Source organism: Chelmon rostratus, chromosome 13 (assembly GCF_017976325.1).
Source record: "Chelmon rostratus isolate fCheRos1 chromosome 13, fCheRos1.pri, whole genome shotgun sequence".
Classification (NCBI taxonomy): Eukaryota; Metazoa; Chordata; class Actinopteri; order Chaetodontiformes; family Chaetodontidae; genus Chelmon; species Chelmon rostratus.
In genome coordinates, this window is record NC_055670.1 from 5,120,804 (window position 1) to 5,146,115 (window position 25,312).

General features: G+C 41.6%; 1 long non-coding RNA gene across 1 annotated transcript; it reads left to right on the forward strand.

The window, feature by feature from the left end:
• The first annotated feature begins 800 nt into the window (after nucleotides 1-800).
• On the forward strand, nucleotides 801-7,061 carry LOC121616498. The gene is made up of 3 exons (XR_006007301.1): nucleotides 801-895; nucleotides 3,145-3,229; nucleotides 7,015-7,061. It is a non-coding gene; the product is annotated as an uncharacterized LOC121616498 (long non-coding RNA).
• The last annotated feature ends 18,251 nt before the right edge of the window (nucleotides 7,062-25,312 follow it).

Genomic DNA, 25,312 nt, shown 5'->3' on the forward strand with positions numbered 1-25,312 from the left:
CTTTTGCTATGATGATCCACATCTGTGAAGTGAAGATGCTTCGTCACTCTGAACACTTCACTTCGCTTCAGTGAAGTAGCGGCTGTCTTCCGGCGGCTGTCTTCCGAAATCACTGCGAGCAACACCTCATCACTTAATCTCCGTGGTAATCCCGACACTCACCTTCCTCTGCTGGACTGTAATTCCTCAGGATTACCCCAGCAGTCAGTGACTCATGGCAAACAGTCAGCGTATCATTTCAATACCCACTGACTGGTGAGGCACCTCACATGTGAGCGTGACACAGTATGAAAACAGGCCTGATGACCATCAACATGACATGCACAGTCTGTTTTCATTTCCTCACGTTGAATCTGGCTGTCTTGGATTTGTAAGTATACAAACGTGACTTCGCTCCAAGAACCCACAGTATGTTAAGTTACAGATTATAACAGATATCTCTGTTTGAAATTCAGACAGAAGAAAACAAACCTTGCTGATTTTGTAAGGTTTTATGGTTGGTGAAGCTGCAGGGTGAACGCTAGCGGTTAAAAATTGTTTTGAGAGTAAAATACATGCAACAGTGACGGCACTCTTTTACCATGTCCATTCAATTAGCATGTGAAAAGATAATGATCTGTCCCGTGGAGAGTGTTGTTTCAGACAGGATGTCTTTTCAGGTCAGCTGGAGAACAATGGCTGGAACAGGAAGTGAACATGAAGTTATTACGAACTGCTGCTTCACTGATTATGTTGGTGGGTTGGATGTAAAATATATAGAGAGGGAGGAAGTTCAAAGTGTCATTCGAGTTGGTAGGTGTAGTCTTTCTGTGATTATCCACACAGCAACACGTGAGAGCTTGCTCTGCTGTCCTGGCAGATGGTCAGCTGGTCCGCAGTCACTTCCAAGAACTGGGTGAGTCTCAATAATTTCCTTAAGACTACTGTATCCCGGGGTTTTCACTGCTTCTTTGTCCTGCGTGCTGTTGCCACTGACACACAAGACAGAGCAGCACAGCACAGAGAGAAGAAACACTCCACCAGACAGATTCACAAGAAAATGTCAGGCAATTTTCTTCATGAAGCAAAATTCATACACAGTGGAAATTCAAGTGGCATGAAAGATGTAAAACAGAATGAGATACCATGATAGAGACATCATGCTGTAGAAAAAAAAAGGGAAACAAAACTACACTGCACGACTAAAAAACAACAAAATATCACAAATCAATGACATAGTGCTGACCACAGACCTGCTCTTTGTGATAATAAAGCCTCAAACCTGATGTGACTGTGAATGTTAGCCCTGTAACAGACCAGCGACCTTTCCACTACATACTCTGCAGTTATGGAAACTTTACTGGATTACTGGAATGAACAAGAATAAAAGAAAGAAAGAGCAAAGAAAGATGAGTGAGTAATAAATAAAAATCTCCTTCTTATCTCCTCAGAGTGTATCAGTCTTTAATCAGTTTCATTGTACTGATGCACTCAACGCTCCAATTCTGTCATTAATATCACATAACAGAGACGGTTGTATAACCGAAACTCTGCCTCCTATCATCCATGTCTGCCAAGCACACAGCGTCCCTCACCACCAGCACGTGGCTCCAATACCATTCAGCAAAAACACACGCGCACAGGCTGCAGACCGCAGTACACACACACACACACACACACACACACACACACACACACACACACACACACACCTTGACTTTGGTCACTTTTGGAGACATTGCAGAGACTTAAATTGATTTCCTGGAAGCACTGACCCAAAAAGCAACTGTTTTCCAATTGAAGACAAAGCTTTTGTCCTCACTTGGACAAGCCATTCCAATTAAATGCTGTTTAGTCTCAAATTTGTCCCCAAGAGTAGCCTATGTCAGAAACACACACACCTAGGGCACCACCTGTCTTGCAGCTACAGTGTGTAATTTTCAGTGTGTGTGCAGTCAGTTGGAGTGAATAATGAGAGCGGCCAGCGGCAACATGTGAACACTCCTCCTGCCGGCTCTCACACATGCAGCAGGCAGGGGGGGGCGGAGGAGGGGATGCCATGGTTGCCATGACACCCTTGCTGGTCACATTTACCCCCTACCCAATACGTGCACGCACACACTTCTTTTACTTTAAAAAAGAAAATACTTTACTTAATAATGGTATTCTTTCAATCAACCTGAGCAGCGTGAGACAACAATATTATGACAACAATGCATTTAAGGACTAAGTTCCTTAAAATGTAATGAGATGCAAAAACATTGAAATTTAAATCTCTCATTCCATTTGAGGATTTTATGACATCGACAGGCAACACAGGGGCAAGTTCATTTGTAGATTTCATACACAAAACAGTAAATGAAAAAAATAAAAAGATGCAAATTGCGAAATTAATAAGAGATAAATCAAGCTGCAAGTGCCGGGTGGATTAAAACAGTGCTGACGGTTCCGGTCAGTCAAAGAGTTTGAACGTAGATTTAAAGGTAGTCAGAGTTAGGACATATACAGTATCTTCTGGAAGTTTGCGTCAGCTCTGCAGCGTGCAAGAAGTAAACATGTCCTAAATACCATCTGTAACTGATTCATTGATGAGTAACTACTTCGTCTCTTATGTATGGAAACTGTGTGCTCTGTAGCGTGTGCACACAGGTCTCTCTTGTTGATTGTAATGATGTCAATGATTGTTTAACTGAGGAGTTATATAATAAATAACTCATTCAATAACCTGAAGATACTGTAGTGCAGCCATGTCCAAACTAAGGGCCGTGTGGCTGCAGGTTTTCGTTCCAACCAAGGAGGAGCACACTAGGCTGGACTCATTTAATCAGCGGATCTCCCTTTTCAGCTGATAACTAAGGGATCCCTTGATGTTGATTGGTTGGCCTGGTGTGCTCCTCGTTGGTTGGAACGAAAACCTGCAGCCACACGGCCCTTTATGGAATAGTTTGGACATGCCTGCTGTAGTGGATTCATCAGTTCAGATTATTCACTGTAGACAAGAGAAAATTTGAACCCTTCCAATGAATCACAATAGTATGACAATATTAACATGGTCAATTCAATTTGGTTCATTTTGATGCAGGTGTTAATATGGATTATTACACTGTGGGCAGTAACTATGCCATTAAAATAACAACTGTGACACTTCTGGCTTCATGCAAGCAGCTGAGAGCACCACAAGATGGCAGTCTGAATTCTGGAGAGGCCGTCTGGTTCAGACCAGTCCAGCCAGGTTCCTGTGGTTTGACAGGTAAAACTTACTTCCTCGTGCTACCCCTGCTCTGTTGTGATGAAAAACGAAAAGGAAACGCTGATGTTACTACATTATTATTTGTTTTCACTCAGTTTTACTGCAGATATTTTTTCAGGAAAATCTGATGTATATATATTTATGTAGAAAGGCACATTTTCTGGTTCTAAGCTCTTTTTCGATTTTCCTCCAGGGATTCAAATATTACATTCGAATGTTTGAACCATCAGTCAAAACATTGTGTTGATAACACAAAAAAATTAATTAATTCAATTTGTTTCAATTAATCAATTAAAGACATCTAAAAAATCTTCATTCCAGCCTTTCTCGGAACATGAGTCCCACATATTGTCTTAGTGCTGAGACCTTTGACCTTCACATTTGACTTAACATCGAAGACTAAATGATTATTCTCATTTTGAGCGAATGAGAGACAATCTAAATACTTTTGAGACAAATCAAGAGCTTCGTTTGATCACCTCATGTAGCATTCATCGTCCAGTGTCTCAAAAGTCTGTCCCACAGAGGTTTCATTTCAATATGTCAGGAAGCAGGAGGCTAATGCAATCACCAAGAACAAATGGGAGGTAAAACATTACAAACCTACCTTTGGACTCACTGCTTTTTCCATAACAGGGTCTTAACTTTGGGATTTGTTACCAATTGAAATCTAACTCATTTAAGATTCAGCTGAAAACAAATGAGAGCTGCTCTCATCTGTGGCTTTACTGTGAATTCTTTTTAAATCCAGAGCTGATGGGAAATGAGCGAAGGCCACTCTCTATTGAAATGGTGAATTAGTCCAATGTTTTAGAATTCAAGATTTACATTTAGCCCAGTTCAAGAACATTAAGAACATCAGTTACTTCATTCACTTTAACTCTGCTTGTCGAATCAATGCATACTGAAGTTTCTGAATAATAAATGTTTAATATGTTCCTGTTGTCTCGTATGGATCGGTAGCGGGTAGTGTTATCAAGTTGCCAATAAGCTCTTGTGCCAATAAAATTCCTCTGACATATCGACTCTTACCAGACTCACACTCACAGCGCTGCTGGGCCTGATTCTGGGAATGTGCTGTTACTAATAAGGTCATAAAGACAGACTTTGTTCTGTGCTGCCGTGACTCACTGCATGACTGTGTGCATCAGTACAACTCTAACATACAAGTGATGCTCTGACGCTTCCAGCTGTAGCTGTGTGGGCGGTAAGAGCAGTTAAAGCTCCTGAAGAGCAGCTTTGGCGTTCAGGTGAAATGGAGAATTCTCTCACCACTGGTCAAGTCATGCAAACGACTAGGATGAAGCAATGTCACTGCCTTTAAATAGCTACATGTGTCCACCCATTCATAGTTCCACAGCACAATTAATTCGAAGGAAATCCAAGAGATTTACACTAAAACGTTTCTAAAATAAGACCCTCCTAAAGACATAGCCTACATATGTAACTTCAGTTACATCCGAAACCTATCCCAGTAGTTTTGGTGCCTTAACGTAACCAAACTGCAGCTGTTTTATAACATTAACCACATGATGACAAAAGACCAGGACACCTGTCTCTGGTACTCTCCAATGATCGTACAGGCTAGGTCTTTTTGGCAGTCATTGCCAAACAACCTATTCTGTCATTTGGGTTTGGGGATGTGCTGCCATAAACATTTGTTTCAAGACGTACAGAACTCTGCTTAGAATAAAATCACATTTACTCTTTCTGAAAAATCCAGAATCTGTCATGTCCCGCTGTGTCTGATGTGTCTATTCAGTGTCAAGTCTTGTCGTGCACTTCCTGTTTTATTGTGAAACCCTAACTCTCCTCTCGTTTCAGACCCTGACTTCCTGATGTGTTTCCCGCCTGTCTGATTGTCTGCCCCGCCCTGATTGTCTCCACCTGTTCATTGTTACCTCATGTATATATAGTTTGCGTCTCCCTTTCTCCTGTGCCAGATTGTCTTGTACGTCTTGTGCTCCTAGTATCTCGTCTTGCTATCATTGTGCCTTAGCTCTAGTATTGTTTTTTGATTACATTAGCATCCTTAGTTCCCTTTTGAAATCCTTAGCGTTTTTTTGTTCCTCCTTTTGACACAACCTCTGCACCCTTTGTCTGCCTGTACGGCCTTTTGCCTTTGTTAAATAAATCAGCCTTCATGCTTGCTTTTTGTTGGAACTGTGTTTGGTCTCCTGCTTTTGAGTCCTGACTCCTTCGAGCCCCTGGGCCTTTCAGAATCTATCAAGATACAATTACAGTGATTTTCTTTTTTGTGTGTGTCCGGTTTAACTACTGGACACAAGATGTCTCGTGTGTCCCAGAAAAGTCCACTCTGGCAGTATATCACCTTCATGTTTCCACATCACACTGTTGTAAATTGCATAATGGACCAATAATGGCTTCCAAACTTGTGATGTCACAACTTCCTGCTCATACATACACGTGTTAAACTGAGATTTAAGATGAGCTCAGAGAAACTTTCCTCTCTTGGCAGATGAATTAGAAAACAGCCCTCTAGTGTCAAACTCTGCATATGCATCACTCTGCACAGTGATGTGAAACATCCCCAATAATGACTGGAGGGGGACTTTAAGGTATCTTGTGGGAAACAGCTATTTCAATGTGTACGCAAAGGTTTTTCATTGCAAATACAATTTCCTTGTATGGCACACTGAGGTAAAAATGATAAACTAGTACTCTCTAATTAGAGAGTTCTCTCCATTTGGAGGTGGCTGTGTGCATGTTGTCAGATAAAAGTTCTTCACTGTCATATGCACAACAGGTACACTGAAGCAGCCATTGGCAATGAAATGCTCAGACCTCAGGCTCATTGTTACAGGTGTGTATAAAAAAACCTGAAAAATCATGTAAGTAGAACAAAATCTAACTAGAATCTAAGACATAAGATAGTGCAGCAGCTCAAATACTGGTATATAATATAATATAATAGAAAGCGAGGCTCGAGGAGCGATGAGGGCCCTCGGAGGAGCTATGAGCGAGGATACATCAGTGCATCCTACCCGGAAGTCTGTCAACTGAACGGTATGGAGACTCCGCCCCCATAGCTGTCACGTTTGAATGAGGTGGAGGAGAAAGTGCGCTAGTGTAAATATCCTGCAGTGAATGGCTGTAATTCAGATGAGCCTAACAACGCTACGTTCTCCAAAGAGCGATAATACAAGAACATTAGGATCCGTTATGTTTCAATCACGTAAGAGATGATGTTTAGTGAGCAGGGACGATAGGAACCTGCTCACTATTATCCTGCTTTGAACTATGCTCACTACTAAAGCATTCAATATAAAGTGACACAAAATAGTGATTAAAACATATTTCTTGATTTAAAATGAGCCTACTCTCGTCTGTCATCGCTCTCACTGCGCAGCGGCTCTGAAAGTAAACACGTACATTGCCTAGCAACCGCCTCTCACTGTGCGCAGGCTGGCAGGCAGGATAACTTATTACTTTACAGATATTCAGAGAAATCATGTCAAATGTGGAGAAGTGACGGGACATCCCAGACCTGAGAGAGACGTAGCTGGAGACAGAGTTTGGTTTCTATTATTTTGTTCTGATGGATAAAAGTCCCGCAGCAGCTGATTTCTGCGTTCAGCGTCAGACATTAAAACATCTGTCTCCAGTTTTGTCTCCACTCAGCAGTCTTTTATCTTCAACCTGTTCTAACACTAACACATCGGCCTCCCGTCACTCGTTCTGCGTGTTATCTGAGTGAAATAATGTGTTTCATGGCTCGTAGGTTTCTCTCCACTGACAGCTCTGAAATGTCTCTCATTGAACAGGACAGAAGACACAGCGAGGCTGATGAAGTTCAGGTCAGAAAATGACCACCTGTTCACCGGGAAGAGGCGTCCAGCCAAGAATGAAGCGTTAATAAAAGTGTTTCATATTTATTTGCTAGTGCTGGAGACTTTTTCTAAATAATGTAAATATAAGTATAAAATATAAATATATCCAGGGCGGGGGGAGGTGGGTGTGTGAATATAACGGTAAACGCAGCAGCTCCAGCTGTGTTGCGTCATCAGAAACAGACGTCGTTTCACGTGACGCTTCAGAGGAAAGGACGTCTCAATTCTCATAAAACATATTTCCTCGTTTCTTCTCTCCTTCTTTCCTTGCGTCCTCTCATGCATCCTTGGTGGGAGGGACGAAGACGCAAGGAAAAGACGCAAGTGAGGGAAACGAGGATGCAATTTTTTAGAAATGGGATGTACCCCAGATCCCAATTTACCACATGTGGGACAGGGACTACATCTGAGTGGGACAATGGGGGACACCAAGATGTGGTGGTTGTCTTCAATAATTAATTTTTAAAAATCTAGCTGTATTCTGCTCAAGTATATGATATTTTATTTTAATGCAACTTTCCCAGGTTCATGTAAGATAACAACAAAACCTTAGCTCAACTCCAAACACCACAACATTAAAGTGTTTGTTCTGAACAACAATGAACCACATATTCAAGTACAAGATGTAGGCTACTGAAGAAGGCTCCATTTGCCTATAGGCTCAACAAATCAAATCCAACAATCTGAAAAAAAATGCTGTAAGGAGCTCACCTCACTCATGCAGTTCAGAATAACAGACTAATTAGACCTACGCCAAATGCATTTTAAATTATTTATTAACCTGTTGTTTACTGTGCAATGCCACATTGTGGTGCTGAAGGCACAAAAGGATATAAAAGATAAACACCACACTATTAAAGTGTTTGTTCTAATAGAACAATACTGAAGCACATATTCAAGTAAGATGTACTGTATGCTACCGAAGTAGGCTCCATTCGCCTATAGCCTCTACAAATCAAATCAAACAATCTGAACAAAAACAATGGTGCAGAAGGAGCTCACCTCACTCATTCAGTTCACAAACAGTAATAGACTAATTAGGCCTCCACCAAAAATGCATTTTAAATTATCTGTATTAACCTGTTATTTACTGAACAATGCCACCTTGTGGTGATAAAGGTGCAACAAGGTAAAAGATTTGGCCCTACGTAAAACAATAGATAAATAAATAAAATCTGATATACTGTACATATACATATATAGACGCTCGTTAGTTCAGATGCTGTCACCTTATCTGTGTTGGAGTCTTGTTTGGGCTTCAGCAGGAACGTATTCATGGAGTGGGAACTGTTCTTTTGAGCCACACGTTTTTTGTGAGTCTTGGACTGTTGGTGTCGTCTCACATCATATTCACCTCCATGTGAAACAGAAAACTTGCTGTGACAAACATCACAAAAAACTTTGGTGCAGTCACCCTGCACTGGTCTTACCCAGGAGTCGTAAATGGTTTCCCACTCTTTGTTGTAGCTGCATTTCCTTTTTTTACGAGTCGTGCCTTCATCTTTTTCCTCCATGTCTCCTGCTACATACCGAAGCGATGCTGTTGCGCCGGGCGCGCGCACCTGCGTCTAGCTTGATTGACAAATCATCCCAGAGCCCACCCCGCCCCCTGATGACAGCTCTCCAGTCTCCCGACCACATACACACAGCTGTTTGATAAGCGCCACATTATAGCCTACGATGAGACTGCATTTCAAAAAATCAGGTGCCACTGTCAATAAATGCGGGACATTATCTCAATTTGCGGGACGTGTGAACAGTTTTTAAAATGCGGGACTGTCCCGCACAAAGCGGGACATCTGGTCGCCCTACTAACAGGTGTGGGCGGAGTGCCAGACCTGCTCTGACACACACACACACACACACACACTCTCAGACAGCCGTGTCTCCTAAAAAATATATAGGCTTAGGCTGTATATAAAAAGTAACGAGGCTTTTTGGGAAATGTAAGGAGTAGAAAGTACCGATATTTATGTTGAAAATGTAACTGAGTAAAACTGAAAAGTTATAAGAGAAATAAATACTTCTAAAGGTACGAAGTACCGGAAAAAATCTGCTGAAGTCCAGTAACGGAGTAAGAGAAAGATGGGTGCCGATTGTGACGACAAACAGGACGGACTTGTACAGTATCTGAAACATGACCCATCGCTAACAAGACGTTGAATAAAACACAGCAAAGTACGAGTTATGAGACCGTTAATGTTACGCCTGTATTTTTATCAGATGTTTTCTTTTGAATTTTGCAGTTCGAATGTCATTCTACGGCGCATGCGCCATTAACGCCACTGATCAAAGCGGCTTCAAAGCCACAGATGACGTCACACGGAGCTTTGAAAAAGTATGACACTGAGAAATGATTTCAGGTAAATTCATTTCAAAAACAACAAACTGTTATTAGAAGGATTTTGTGGACCTGTAAGAGACAAAGAGTGAATAAGTACTTTAATTATTTCTTTATCTGAACTGACTTTAATGGCTGATAAATCTTCTATTTCAATGGCTGCAAACAAATTAAAAATAAATATGTCTGACCATAATGTAAACACGCCTCTGTGCGATTCCTCTTCTGGCTCTGAATCGCACAGACTCCATATGACAGAGAAGCAACAAATACCTGAGGTTATGGAGCTTCTACAAAAAATTCATGAGTTGGAAATGACAAAGAGACACGATCAGGAGAACAACTCTAAGCTCCAGTCAGAGGTAAGGGCGCTTCAGTTGGAGCTAAAAGATAAGAGAGACAAGGTGACTGAGCTCACACAAAAAGTTCAGTCATTGCAGAGACTTCAGGACACAGAGAAGATTGTGAATGAGAATCTCACTGCTCAGGTGGCCCACCTTGAATCTCTGACAAAGGAAAAACAAGGAGAGCTTGCCAGTCTGATGAAAGATGTGTGTGAATTTCAGGAAGACAAAGAATTGCCGAGCAATAAAAATAACTCCACGGCCAATGAGTTGCATTTCCTTGAACCTCTGACACAGACACAAAAGAGAGAGATTGAACAGCTGAGGGCCACAGTGTGTGACCTTGAGCATCGTGCAGAGGTGGCTCAGCAAGACCGCAGGGATAAAGATGAGCTGTTAAACACGGTCGCCACATTTGAGCGCCTGAAAGAGACAATGGAGACAGAGATCAGAAACCTGGTGGCAGCAGTCGAGGATCTGAGCAAGCAGGAAAAGAAGACTTGTGCCAAACTGGCCCTGCTTGAAACTGAAATAGACAAAAAACAGACAGCGAATGAAAATCTGAGACTAAAAGTTCTTGAGCAGCGGGAAACTGAGACAAGACTAACTGAAGAAAATCAGAGCCTGACTGCTCAGGTGGCCCACCTTGAATCTCTGACAAAGGAAAAACAAGGAGAGCTTGCCAGTCTGATGAAAGAAGTGTGTGAACTTCAGGAAGACAAAGAATTGCTGAGCAATGAAAATAACACCATGGCCAATGAGTTGCATTTCCTTGAACCTCTGACACAGACACAAAAGAGAGAGATTGAACAGCTGAGGGCCACAGTGTGTGACCTTGAGCATCGTGCAGAGGTGGCTCAGCAAGACCGAAGAGATAAAGATGAGCTGTTACACACGGTCGCCACATTTGAGCGCCTGAAAAAGACAATGGAGAAAGAGATCAGAAACCTGGTGGCAGCAGTCGAGGTTTTGAGCGAGCAGGATAAGAACACTAGTGCCAAGATGGCCCTGCTCAAATCTGAAATAGACAAAAAACAGGCAGTGAATGAAAATCTGAGAATTAAAGTTCTTGAGCAGCAGGAAACTGAGACAAGACTAACTGAAGAAAATCAGAGCCTGACTGCTCAGGTGGCCCACCTTGAATCTCTGACAAAGGAAAAACAAGGAGAGCTTGCCAGTCTGATGAAAGATGTGCGTGAAGTTTGGGAAGACAAAGAATTGCTGAGTAATGACAATAACTCCATGGCCAATGAGTTGCATTTCCTTGAACCTCTGACACAGACACAAAAGAAAGAGATTGAACAGCTGAGGGTCACAGTGTGTGACCTTGAGCATCGTGCAGAGGTGGCTCAGCAAGACCGAAGAGATAAAGATGAGCCGTTAAACACGGTCGCCACATTTGAGCGCTTGAAAGAGACAATGGAGAAAGAGATCAGAAACCTGGTGGCAGCAGTCGAAGATCTGAGCAAGCAGAAAAAGAACACTGGTGCCAAACTGGCCCTGCTTGAAACTGAAATAGACAAAAAACAGACAGCGAATGAAAATCTGAGAGTAAAGGTTCTTGAGCAGCAGGAAACTGAGACAAGACTAACTGAAGAAGATCAGAGCCTGACTGCTCAGGTGCCCCGCCTTGAATCTCTGACAAAGGAAAAACAAGGAGAGCTTGCCAGTCTGATGAAAGAAGTGTGTGAACTTCAGGAAGACAAAGAATTGCTGAGTAATGACAATAACTCCACGGCCAATGAGTTGCATTTCCTTGAACCTCTGACACAGACACAAAAGAGAGAGATTGAACAGCTGAGGGCCACAGTGTGTGACCTTGAGCATCGTGCAGAGGTGGCTCAGCAAGACCACAGGGATAAAGATGAGCTGTTACACACGGTCGCCACATTTGAGCGCCTGAAAGAGACAATGGAGACAGACATCAGAAACCTGGTGGCAGCAGTCGAGGATCTGAGCAAGCAGAGTGAGAACACTAGTGCCAAGATGGCCCTGCTTGAATCTAAAATAGACAAAAAACAAACAGATCTTGCCAGTGTGATGAAAGACGGACGTGAACCTGAGGAAGACAACGAATTCTTTGGAAATTATGATGATTGTGTAATCCTCTGAGTCAGCATGGTGGTGCAGTGGTTAGCACTGTACCACCTGCGTGGAGTCTGTAGGTTCTCCCGATGTCTGTGTGGGTTTTCTCCAGGTGCTCTGGTTTCCCCTCACGCTTCAAAGAGAAGCGAAATCAAATCAACGAAAAAAAATCTATAAATGCAATGACAAAATAAAATAAAGCAAATAGAAAATCAGGAGTTGGAGGTGGAATTGACTCTGTTAAATATATTTGAAGATGAATAAGAAAGACAATGAAAACTTGAGTGTCGTAATAATTACAAAGATGAAAAGAACACTTTAGTTCCACAGGAAAATATCATAGAAGCATGTGTGCATGCGTGCGCATATCCCAAAAGATATGTGAGGTCCCCAATTTTTCCACAATTCCTCCAACACCATGCTATTGAAGGTTCTTTCACATATGACAAAATGATGAGAGGTGTATTAAAATATCTAATTTTTAGTTTCCAATCGAACTCTTTCCATAATTGACTATTGATGCCTTTATGAGAATTTGCACATAGGTCTTCCCCATCTCAATCTTCAGTTTTAATATTCAATTCCAATTTCCATTTTTCCTTGATGTTGCAGGTGTTTTGAGATTTATCGGATATAAGCCTTTTATATATATGGGAGACAGGTTTTTTAGTTGGGAAGCATTTCTCTGCAATACTAATAAAGTATTCTACTAAATTATTTGGAGTTTTACTGACCAACTCTCTTTCTTTATGGCTTCTGATGATGTGTTGTATTTGGAAGTGTACAAATCATTTGATGGGAGGCTGAATTGTTCTTGAAGTTGGGAAAATTATTTGAATTCTGTTTCATTAAATAATTGGTTGATTGTTCTAAGACCTCTGTCGGCCCATCTTCTACACCCACTATCCCATGTGGAAGGGAGGAAATCTATATTGCCTTCAATTGGCATTGCCCTTGAAATTGACGTTGGTCCCCCAAGCATTTTTTTAGCTGTTGTCCAAACCTTCAGAGTGTGTTTTATCCATTCACTTTCCTTTTTTTATTTTATTAACAGATTTTATGTCAACAAATGGTAACACTGATAAAGATATGCCTTTAGCTGTGCTCTGTTCTATTTGGGTCCATCCTGTCTCCTGATCATTCCTAAACCATGCCACTATTGCAGTTAATTGTGCAGCCCAATAATAATATTTAAGATGTGGCAGGCCCAGGCCTCCCCTATCTTTTAATAAAAGAAGGGTTTTTGGTCTGACCCTAGGTCTCTTTTTCTGCCAGATACATTTACAAATTAGTTTATCTAGCATATCAAAGGTGGAAATGGGCACTTTTATAGGTAGGGATTGAAATAAAAAAAGAAGTCTAGGTAATAAGTTCATGTTCACTGTCTCGACTCTCCAGAGTAAAGAGAGGGGGAGGACTTCCCATTGTATTATGTAATTTTTTATTTGTTTAATTACCTTATCATAGTTAGCATCAAATAATTGTGTAGAGCTAGATCTGAGAATAACCCCCAAGTACCTAAATCCTTGTCTGGACCAGCAAAAGAGGCAAGAGAAGTTCAAACGGACGGTTGTAAAACCCCCAGTTGAGGCTCCTCCGGAGATCCCCTTGGGCTTTCAATTGCCTACTAACATCATTCAGATGCAGCAAAGTGATCCAACTTTGTCTACTTTTTTATTGAAAGCTAGGGAGAGAGAGCCAGAGACTGAGTCTGATTACGCAAAGGAAGAGTATTTCCTTCAGAATGGTGTTCTTTACCATCAGCATGGCAAGGCTAAGCAGTTAATGGTTCCTCAGGCAGCTCGAGATGTCATACTCACCTTGGGCCACTCTATTCCCTGGGCTGGCCACCTAGGGAAACACAAGACCACTGTTGTGTTAAACGCCATTTCCACTGGCCTGGCCTACGCTCAGATATTGCCCAGTTCTGTAGGAGTTGCTCTCAGTGCCAAAAGACTTCAGCTAAAACCCCTGCTAAAGCTCCACTCCAACCTCTTCCAATCATTACCACTCCCTTTGAACGTCTTGGTATGGACATTGTTGGCCCTGTGGAAAAAAGCAAAACAGGAAATCGCTACATGTTGGTTGTTACAGACTATGCCACGAAATACCCAGAGGTGTTTCCATTGAAATCTATCAAAGCAAAAGCTGTGGCTTTCTCTCTGGTTAAGCTCTTCTCCAGAGTAGGTTTCCCCCACGAAATCTTAACTGACCAAGGCACTAACTTTATGTCCACTCTTTTGAAGCAGGTTTACCAGCTGCTAGGCATCAAGAGTGTGCGAACAACACCTTATCACCCACAGACAGATGGACTGACGGAGCGGTTTAACCAGACTCTCAAACAAATGCTGCGTAAGTTTGTGAACGACACTGGTTCTGACTGGGACCAGTGGCTTCCCTACCTTCTCTTTGCCTACAGGGAAGTGCCTCAGGCCTCCACTGGTTTTTCCCCCTTTGAACTGCTCTATGGTCATGAGGTGAGAGGCCCTCTAGCCTTATTAAAGGAAACTTGGGAAGGACACCAGGGGAGGGAGGAGCCTGTTAATGTTGTTTCTTATGTGGTGCAAATGAGAGAGAAATTACAGAAGATGAGTGAATTGGCCCAGGCACACATGGCAAGGGCCCAGCAGTCCCAAAACGCCTGGTATGACCAGTCAGCCCGATCCAGAAGCTTCAACCCTGGTCAAAAGGTGTTGGTCATGCTGCCAACCAGCGACAGCAAGCTGCTAGCAAAGTGGCAGGGGCCTTTTGAGGTGGAGAGAAGGCTTGGGCCCACCACTTATCAAGTTTCCACCCCAGGGCACCAGCGTTCCAGTCGTGTGCTCCATGTCAACCTTCTCAAAGAGTGGGTTCCAAGGACAGAGAACGGAGCAGAGGTGTTGCTGATTCGTGGTGTTGAGGAGGAAGAGGAGGTGGATGACCAATATTTGCCGTTGCTGACATCTGATGGAATCGATTTGAGTCATCTCTCTGAAGACCGGCAGTCACAGGTACAAACTTTACTTAATACGGAAATATTTCAAGAGCATTTTCTTGTTATCCCCCTCGTTTTACAATGGTCTGATCAGCCAGTATATATGTCCCCTTTGTGTGCAGTTCGGGAGGTCTATTATGTGTGTCAGGTCTGTTCTTGTGTTGGTTAGGTCAGTTAGGTCTATTTTGTCCTTATTATGTTAGTTTGGTCTGTTCAGTTCTATTCAGTTAAGTTCTGTTCAGTTGACCTCTTTTATGGGCCCAGAACTTTATGTATTGACTTCATTTTTTTGTAAATAAATCATTTTCTTGGAAATCCACCTATGTCTCCTCATGCTTGCCTGCTTGGTCCCTCACATATGGGTTGACCCTCCTTCATCCTCCAGCCCCTGAATCTGTACATTTTGGTGTATAGCTTCTGCTAAGGACTCAATACTAAGGGCAAAGAGGATGGGTGAAAGAGCATCCCCCTGCCTCACGCCCCTCTCCACCCTGAAAAAATCAGAACAATGACCGTTAACTCTAACTTTTCCACCCAGCAAAAATTGGTTGAAAAGACATCATTTCCATACGTTGAAACAACGTTTAGATTTGGTTGAAAAGTGAAAGATGAAAAGCCATCATTTTCAGGTCGTTGAAAAGACGTCTCCATAAAGACGTCCCTTTGCTGTCTAAGTTAGGTTGCAAAGTTAACCCAATTTCAAGCATGAATTAATGATTATATAATCACAAATTCATGACTGAATTTTTACCCTTAAAAAAGGAGACGATTCCCAAAAAAATATCAATTTATTGTTCTCACATGGATTTAAGAACCTATGTACACTTGCAAAACTTCACTTGCAAATCTGCCACAAAACACTCCAAAAAACAACAACAAAATAATCATACATCCAGAAGAACATGAAGAAATAATGGATGTAAAAAAAAAAATCGTAAAAAGTGAAATGTTTCTATTCCGTAACTGGTGTGGACTGATGAACTCAGAAACAATGGAGGTTCCTCCCAGAAGTTTCCTCTTCACTGCTGCACTGTGAACATGAGGCATATTATGTTTAATTCATCACATTTTGACATGAACTGCACCTATTGTGTATTCACATACTTTTTCTGCAAGCACTTATTTACACATCCAGTGCAACATTATCATTCATTTGGAGTTGTGTTTGTCACCCGACAAATGTCCAATGCTAGAAAATTTATCGTAGAATTTTTCGAGTGTGCCTGATTCTTGGTGTGCATCCCAATACTACCATTAGGCCTACTAAGTAATATTAATAGCAGTGAGTCATTGAGGCCATTAAGGCAATCAGTCACCTTTGTCCTTTTCTGCCCAGCAACTGTTCAGTCACTAGTTGCTACGGTGATTGTGTGGCCCACAGATGAACATGCAGCACCCGGTTGACAGTTCAGTTAATTTGAAGCAAAAATACCTCTCAAATTCTTATCTTAAAGACCATAACTGTTACTGCCTTAATTTGGAAGGAAGAAAAAAATATATATTTTGGGAATAACAAGTAGTGTGCAAATGTGCTTTGGACATCAGGCATACTAAAACACACAATTGCACAACAATAACAATACACAAAAATCTGTTTAACAATCAGCCGACCTCTGGTTTGTTGGACTCCTTCACTATTACCTGTTTTGTTTTTTGGGAGATGGCCTCCGCCACCAGGCCGCCCAGGAGCATGTTTTAAATGGTCTGCCATAGTTTGTGATATTTCATGGTCTGTAGCTTTGCTGTCCCACTTTTTGACAGCAGCTGCAATGACAATGAAAAACATATGTAATCAATATGTGTTTGTTCCTAATGACACAATACAATCAAATGAACAATAACAAAAAATGTGTACATATATTGACATCAACAACATTGAATTTCAAAGTCCATTTGAAAAAAATCTGAAGTTGTGCAACTCATGCCGACATGAGGGAGTTTGTCATCACCCTGAAAAATTAGCATATGAGGTGTCTACACTTAATCAGTTAACTTCTTGTGCTGTTTAGGAGCTGGGGAGGGACGATGACAGGTGAGGTTTGGGTGGTAGATGGAGTTGATATGGAGGTAAAGGTAGATAGAGGGATTGAATAAAGGAGGGAGGGAGGGACACAGAGGGTAGAGAGGAAGATGGACATGGGGGAAGGGATAGAAGAAGGGAAAGAGATGTGAGGGAGATAGGGAGGGAAGAAAATAGAGGGAGAAAGGGATTGTGCGTGGGGGGAGGTATGGAGATGGAGAGAGGGAGGATGGAAGATGAAAAAAGGAAGAAGTGAGGGAAATAAAGGAGAAAGGAAGATTGAAATGGGTAGGGATGGAGGAATAGAGGGGGGTACAGTTAGAATTTCACCTACAGACATTTCTTTTACCATCAGATAATCTTAGCTTTTATAATGAAAGGAATTATTGTGATTTGAATATAATGTTTGCATTTTGATTCTCAATACCTGTCCAAGATCTTTGTTGTGCAGTCCCTGATGTTTTTACCTCCAACCTTACTTAACTGTGAAATCTTTGTGAAAAGAGTTCATATTTTTAGTATATCACTATATTTGTAACAGACATTTTACAGCCCTTGAATGCTAAACCTATAAAACTTAGCACCATTCCAGCTAGCACAGGGGTGGGCAACCTTTTTGGGCATATGATCTACTGGGGATGGTAGATCTGTGCAGCCGCACACAAAAGGGCAGAGTGAAAATCACCAACTTTTTAAGGTCTAATTATAGCTTGCATAATAATATGCAAACATAGAATTGGTCCATATTTTTATATTAATAATGTGTGAATTCTTCCTATCTGGGGAGACAGGCATATGCCCACTGATCATTGATAATATGAAAAATGAAAAAAGGGGCCTTTGAAACAGGACCTTTGCTTCAGTTTCCTTATTAGACCCTTCTGTATAGGCCCAATGTAAAAATAAAATAGAATCGTGGTAACTTAGTTTTGAGATTTAAACCAATAAGCTTGAGTTTGATTTCTTGAGTGACAAAAAGAGAGATGTCTTTGTCTGGGTTTTCCAGCTAATCCAGAGATCTACTCAGACCCCATTTGAGATTCATTGGTATCAGCTGCGCTGAATATTTAAATCGGTCGACCATCCAACTGCAGTGCTGATCCGATGCCAGTCGTGCCAAAAATCCGGGCAAATGTCACTTTGATCAAGGAGCGATTGAATCTGCATCGGTTGAGATCAGCTGATTTTGCGCAGTGTGCGCGCAGCGATGTGTACTCTGCGTGTTAACAAGAAACACGTATATAACAAAGTGGTGCGCAAAAGCAAAGTGGTGACAGAACTGATGCGGCATTACTGATATTTGTTGCACGTGTACCTGCATACTAGTTATGTGCATGCACGCCAATTAACACACAGATCATGAGGACGGTCTTCTCGGACAATAGTGAGCTACACACTGAGGGTCAGTTTGTATAGTTTAGATTTCAAGCTCTATTACTTTTGCATAGAAGGGAGATCCCCTAGTAGGGGAGTGAGTGTTACCCTCAGTGCAGGAGCGTAGCTATAGACAGTTTACTGCCCTCTGCTGATGCTGCTCAGAGCACAACGATTTAAATCCTGAAACTGTCAACTCCATTCTTCTTCTAAACAGTGCAGCCAAACAGCCAGCTGAAAACAGACAGTCCAGACCTCCACATGTGGACAGATGTTCTGTTCAATTTCACTGTTATGATATGAAGGGAAAAGAGGGAGAGAATGAGAGGAAGAAGAGGCGAGATACAGACTAAATGTCTCTGATGACGGATTACTGGTTCTACTGTTGTTCACCGATGAAGAGCAAATTTGTACCAATTCGTGCAGTTATTGAATGTAAACCTTCCCATCAGTGTGTGTGGGTCTAGGGAATGCAGTAAAAAAAAAAATCTAAGTCTGTTCGTATGTGTGTGTGTGTGTGTGTTTGCTTCTGAACTGAGGGCCCGTCGTTACTAACCTACGCCACCGGAACAGTGAATAGGACCCAGACCAGAGCGACCCATTAACACTACTGCAGTTGAGTACGAACTGACAGACGAGTTGTCTGATTGACCTTTGCATCATGACAGGGTGGTGACACGCCACAGTTAATGCTCCACCGCGTCACCAATCAACACATCCCGCTGATGCCACATTGACACCACCTCTGACTCTCCTGAAAGTGAGCTCAATTAGGCTGGATGTGATACCTGGTGGTGATGTGAACTTTACAGCAGGTTGAACCCTTCGGGTTGGTCAGACCACCCAGAGGAGAGTGAAGCCTGGTCGGATCCTGCACCTCCCATGATGCAACTCTGTCATCCTCGTCTATACAAATAAAGTTTTGTCGACTTGTGAAGAGCTCAACGTGAACAGCAGCTCTGCAGATAGACGTCACACTGAGCTTTTTCAGTATTGTTTTGCAGATTATCCTCCATAGTTCCGTTTTGCTTTGACAAACCTTCCCACGGCTTTATTGAAGCTGTGGGTAAGGTGCTTCATCCTCTGTGTGTTTGTGGGTTGTTATTTTTTACTGCTTATTGCTGTTTATTGAAAGTGCAACTCTTGCAGACAGTTAAATGGTGATTTGATGATCGCTTGTGTCTAACAGGTGTGCCAAGCGGACACAAAAACACCTTCCCTCGTGCCCTCAAACAAAGCTGCCCATTTCATGCTGTGAAATGGACAGTGTGTGTGGATCCAAATCAAATATGTGTAAATGCAAATACACCACACACATGCTTTTCACACATCTTCTTTTCTTCTATTAATCGTCCCATATTCTTCTTCTGTTATTTTTGGATGTCGTCATAAAAGCCACAGCATTTGGGTTCAAATGTCCCTTTCCAACTAAATAGTCCCGAGAACAACGTAGCCCTAAAGCTGAGTTTAGGTATTTAATCAGGAACTAAAAGTCCCTTAGCATTTGCACTACATCTGAAGAACCATGATTACACACCGATAATGGGAAGCAAATGCTCCGTGGTGATGATGTCATCTCATGATGTTAATTGTAATTTACTTTTGGTGACTGTAATGTCTGGTTGTTGGAAAGAAGACATTCAGAGGTAGAAACCGACACTGAAACATGCTGGTCCATAACTGTTCACGGTAAATAACCGACTCTCTGAAGGCCAGTGGTAAGACTGAAAAACATCTTCCATTGTATTTCTTGAATTATTGATTGTGCTAGGATATAATCGTGTATCTCTGCCGTCACTGTCAAATAAATGCCAAAAAAAACTGATAAAAAAATGATTCTTCATACTGTGTATGTTATATTTTCAAAAATAATTCACAGAAAAGGTGAGCAGCATTTCATTTGTCATTACAAATTCAATGAAAAGAGAGAAAAAAACCCAACAACAAAAAAACAAAAAGAAAAGTTTTTAAAAAATGTAGTCAGTTGCATCAGTACAAATGGAAACTATATATTCATTCATATTTATAGATTTGGAGATGGGGCTGGAAACACATTGTTCTTTAAACATCGTCTTATTCACAGTGAAACTGGGATGCATCTGAGCATGAGGTTCAAATGGAGCAGTCCTATGATGAATACAGGTGGTTTATAATGACATGTAGACAATTAGACCTGTTAAATGCTTAAACCAGTGAAGACATTAAATTATGCAGAGATATGATAAATAATAGCTATTATATTAACAATGTTTTTTGGTTTTATCAAATCAAATGTTTTTTCAATCCTTCTTGACCTAATAAAAAAAGTGTAAGAGCATGTTCAGTCACACCTTAATCAGCTTTGTGTTTCTCATTTCAGTTTTGCTTGTTCCAGCCCACATATACGATGACACTCTACGGACACATGGGAAATGATCAGACGCAGAAAGTGTCTCATGTTATTTAGTGCTGTTTTGTTCCTCCGTCCACCTGCTGCACAGAAGCTGCAGTTTGCTCGCCTCCCTCGTTCACGCCTTCCCCTCGGCAGCGGCGGGTGTTTTGGCGTCCTCTGACACACGCTGACTGAGCTGCATTGGTCACCGTGTGTTAATGGAAAGCATCTGTCACCCGCCACATATTGGACTTGCTGCTGAACAAGCCGCTCCGCCGTGAGAGACTCCACGGTGCCGATGATGCGAGGCACAGCAGCAAACAGTCTGAAGTCATGTCATTTCTTCAGACGCGCATTCTCAAATACAGTCACAGTCTCTTGGTAAAGGCAGGTGATTAGTTTAGTTTAGTTTTAATTAGGTACTGACATACAGGAAACTACGGAAGCCGAGAACGGCCAGGTTTATTTGGTTCTCAGCATAGACTGGTTTCTACACAGACAAATCCCTATCGAAGGCTAAGGCTAATGTAGCACGATGTAGCTTGATAAAGTGTTTATTAGCAGTGATGTGATGAGTGTGTTTACATTATGGTTAGTGCGGCACAATGCATTACAGTGATCAACTTAAAATGTGTCGATAATCAGAGGAAGTATGCTCCTTTGTATTTAAAGTTCAGGGTTTCCCCCAATGCTTTATAGGCCTGGCGGGCCACCAGGCTTTTCTTGCCCCCCCCACCAGGCTAAGCATCGATTGTTTAAGATGAACGATACATTGTGAACAACAACTTGTGTTTAAAATCACAGTAAATAGCAAAGCAAACCTTGCTGTCAGCAGACCTAACGAGCGCTGTTCTCACTCACGTTCCCACTGCTCTATGCTGTGTTCACTCATATCATTGTTTTGTGACAGCTGTTTTTTAGACAATTTTAATAGTATTTTGAGTATGCTTGTGCAAACATCTTGCCAAATTAGCAGCTAACAGTAAGACATCCTTACAATGAATAACTCTAGACCGGAGCAACACACAGCCTTCAGCAACAATGACAGAGACCATTGCAATGCAGAGGCGATTCCTGGTGGACTGACTGCAGCAGCTTCCTTACTAAACCGAGAACTGCAGCTGACGTTGCTAACATAAAGTTAGCATAATGTTAGCTCTGTGAGCGCTCCTCTCTACTGACTCAACTCTGAGTTGTCCAGAGCCAAACTCGGCAAGAAATCCACCTCGGCTCTGTGTTCCCTTGTCATCAAATTAACCGCCGTCCTGTTGAAGGCTCTGTGCGAAGGCTATACGGAAGCCGAGAACCAAATAATTTAATTCGTTATCACAGGAAAATGGCCTTTGTTATCTCGAGATAACGAAATAATTAATTCTTTATCACGAGAAAAAAATAATAATAATAATTATACGGACCTGGCTGTTCTCGGCTTCCATAGGAAACAACATCTGATGCTTTGTTGCATACCAGACGTGTGTAAAGCTTTAGTAAGACAGGCCTTGTGAACTGTACTGAAGCCTTAAACACAGCAGTGTTAAATCCATGCACCTTAAACTACAACACTGTATGTGCTTCATAACAGAAGTGCAAAGTGACCAAATACTTTACTCAAGTATTCTGAGATACCTCAGTTGTTCCATTTTATGCTAATTTACTCTCCACTTCATCTTCTTCAAGTGTGTTTTTGCAGCAAGCTAGAATTTAAGCACTCAGTGCTCGCACTGTTCATTTTTAACACACTGTGCTTCTCACATCATCTACTAGTGTCGACTTGCGTATCTCACACAGATGTTAGCATCTGCAGAGCTTGCATTGGGTCTGTAATGTGCCTGTTTACTTGTTTTTTCATTCTTACTATTTGATATTTCACCAGCTGTAACTGGCAAATAGCTATATTTCACTACTGATGTCACCCTCACTTAAGAGAAATGCAATATGTGGGTCAAAGCCAGATTTTTATTTTCACAAAAAGACTATGCTTTTTAGTAAGAGTTCCGTTTTGTTGCTGAAGATGAGATGATTTTTTTTTTTTTACTTTAAAATCTTGGATTTTACTGCTAACAACAACGGATCATAGCTCTGTGCCTTAATTTTTACCCTACGCATCAAATCAGAGGGAAAAGGCAAATCTGAAACCGGTACTAGCAAGTGAACTCAGCAGCTGTGCACCTTCTCCGGCGAAAACATTGCAGCCTAATTTGATCACAAATCATGGTCATTGAAAAGTGTTGAGCAATGCCCTTTGAATTGTATGTGCTTTAATGTTCCCCGAGCAGCACTTGAGCTGCATCGACCATGTGAGATGTGACAGTCTGGGTCATTTTAAAGGTGAGGTCTGCTGGCAGGGCAAGCTGAGTTATGGGGTTAATAAGGGGAGGAACATTGATGTGCCTCAACCACAAAGTGATGTGGACTCGCTCTTTAATTGCTCTTGATAAACACCTTGACAAAAAAAAAAAAAACACCAACGACAATGAAAAATCTGGAATCCTTTTTCTGCTAAAAGTCAATTCTGGAGAAGAGCTGCATGTTTTCTAGCACCTTCCACAGACAAATGTATGTTATCAATTCTTCTCCCATCTTCTTTTAACTGTCAGCAAATCCCATGAAAAGTCCATCTCTCAGTACTTTCAGACGTCCCTACTCTGTTAGTTCATTTTTTCTACAATAGCTGGGCTCCAGTTTTATAAATGTCACTCGATTAAAAGTAAATTGTACATTTGATGGGGATGTTTCTCAGTTTGGGCTTAATGCGTGTTTGTTCCCAGCAACAAACTACAGTGTGTGTTTATGGAAATGAAGGAACATGTCAACCAGAGCAGCACTGTGGCTCACTGATGGGTTTTTAATTGTTTTTGGAAAACAATTGTGCTCCATGGCACAGAGGAATATGATATATTATGGATGGATACATGCACGCACATACACACACTCACACACACACACACACACACAAAACTAAACAAACAAAAACTCGTTAAGGTAAATTCACCTGATGACCCCCAGAGACGTGTTAGGAATCACTGCTCTATGGCAGGTATAGAGGCAGATTAGGGATCCAAGGTTCTTCACTGAGAATGAATCCTCTTTTTGAGCACAAGTATCTTGTGTTTAAATTAACTAAATTAGTGGTTGTGGCCTTTTTATGGGATTTGTCGACAAGAAGAAGAAAAGTATAGAATTTTGCCTTTAAGCAGCAGAACTGCTCCAAACAGAAAACGAGCTTTCGGCCAGATGCTGGAGATTCGTCTGTTTGCTCCTTTCAGTCTGTGACACTGTGAAGGAGGACATAGTGTTTATTTGCACAATCATATGCAATCAAACAGTGACACTTATGCACTTTAGGAGGATGCAGCAGCAAATCACACATACTTACACACAAACAGAGGCAGCAATCAGGGACGATCCAACATCATGACGTCTGAAAAACCCCCAAAACGTTCAGAGTGATGAAGCAGCTGCTGCCACAAACCAATCAGTCCAAAAGGCTGTGCTGGGAGCCACCAGACTGTAGGACATTTTACCATAATGCTCTATTGCTCGTGAGTGCGTCCCATAGGTAGCAGCTGCACGGGCACAGCATGTGTGTGTTCAGCGTCTTCGTATGGCAGCTGAACGTTCTGTCACTTGGATCAGACGCGGGGGGGGGGGATGTAAGTAGATAAAAACTAAATGCAGAAAGTACTGATAGGCCATGTTTTCCTGCAATTGTCAAGCGAATTTGAAGCAAACTTCTTTTTGTGCTGTGTCCATCAGCTGGTTTAGAGTGTATAAACTAGGCTACGCAAAGACCTGGAATGGTGGTATTGGCTTCATTAAGCATGACTGTAATAAATAGAGTAGAGGAGGAGGTCATGAAACAGAAATGAACCAAAAGAAGAAGAAGAAGAAGACGAAGAGGCAACAAAACCAGTCGCCGTGGCCATTTTTCAGCAGCAGAAACATCTGATCAGTCATGTGTGTCTATCATGCTGTAATATATTAATATCCTTCAATCCGGCTACGAGATTAAAGGATAAAAAAGATTTCTAGATTTATATTTTTGACTGCCAGTGTTGCTATGGAGCAATGTTTTTATGAGTGGATCCCGTACACAAGCACAAGCAATTCACATCCTGCCACTGGCTTCATGCTATTCCACCGATCGTCACTTCATGGTGGTAACGCGCAGACAAGTGTAGCAATGTGCCAACAACGGCTGTGAAGAAGAAGACTTTTAGCTAATGCATGATTTGAAATATATCTAAAAAACATAGCATTTGCAGATGTCTTACTGTGTAAAGAAGGAAAAGCACTTAATACATCCAGTAGGCCTCAAATATAAACGTCATTCATTACACTGATTGCAAGCATTACTTTTGTTTGTTTACAAGTAAACTCCACAGGACACCTTTAATATAAAAAATATTGATGCAGCTTTAAAGATCCCATGAAACTGGCACTTAAACATCCCAGAAAACAGCACATCTTTAATGGTGACTGACTGCTGCACTAATGGGTGAATCACCACTGACATCTTTTCTTTTTTCCACCCACTTTCAACCAGATGTGTTATATGAAGCTTTACTGTATCTCAAATCACAGCAAAATTAGCCCCAGTTTCAGTCTGTCATACATTGTCGTTATGTTGTATATTAGCGGCACATTTTCCATTGTTGTCTGTCCCCTACCTAACAGCACATAATGATTTGTTTTGGCATCAGCTCCAGCTATAGCTAATTCC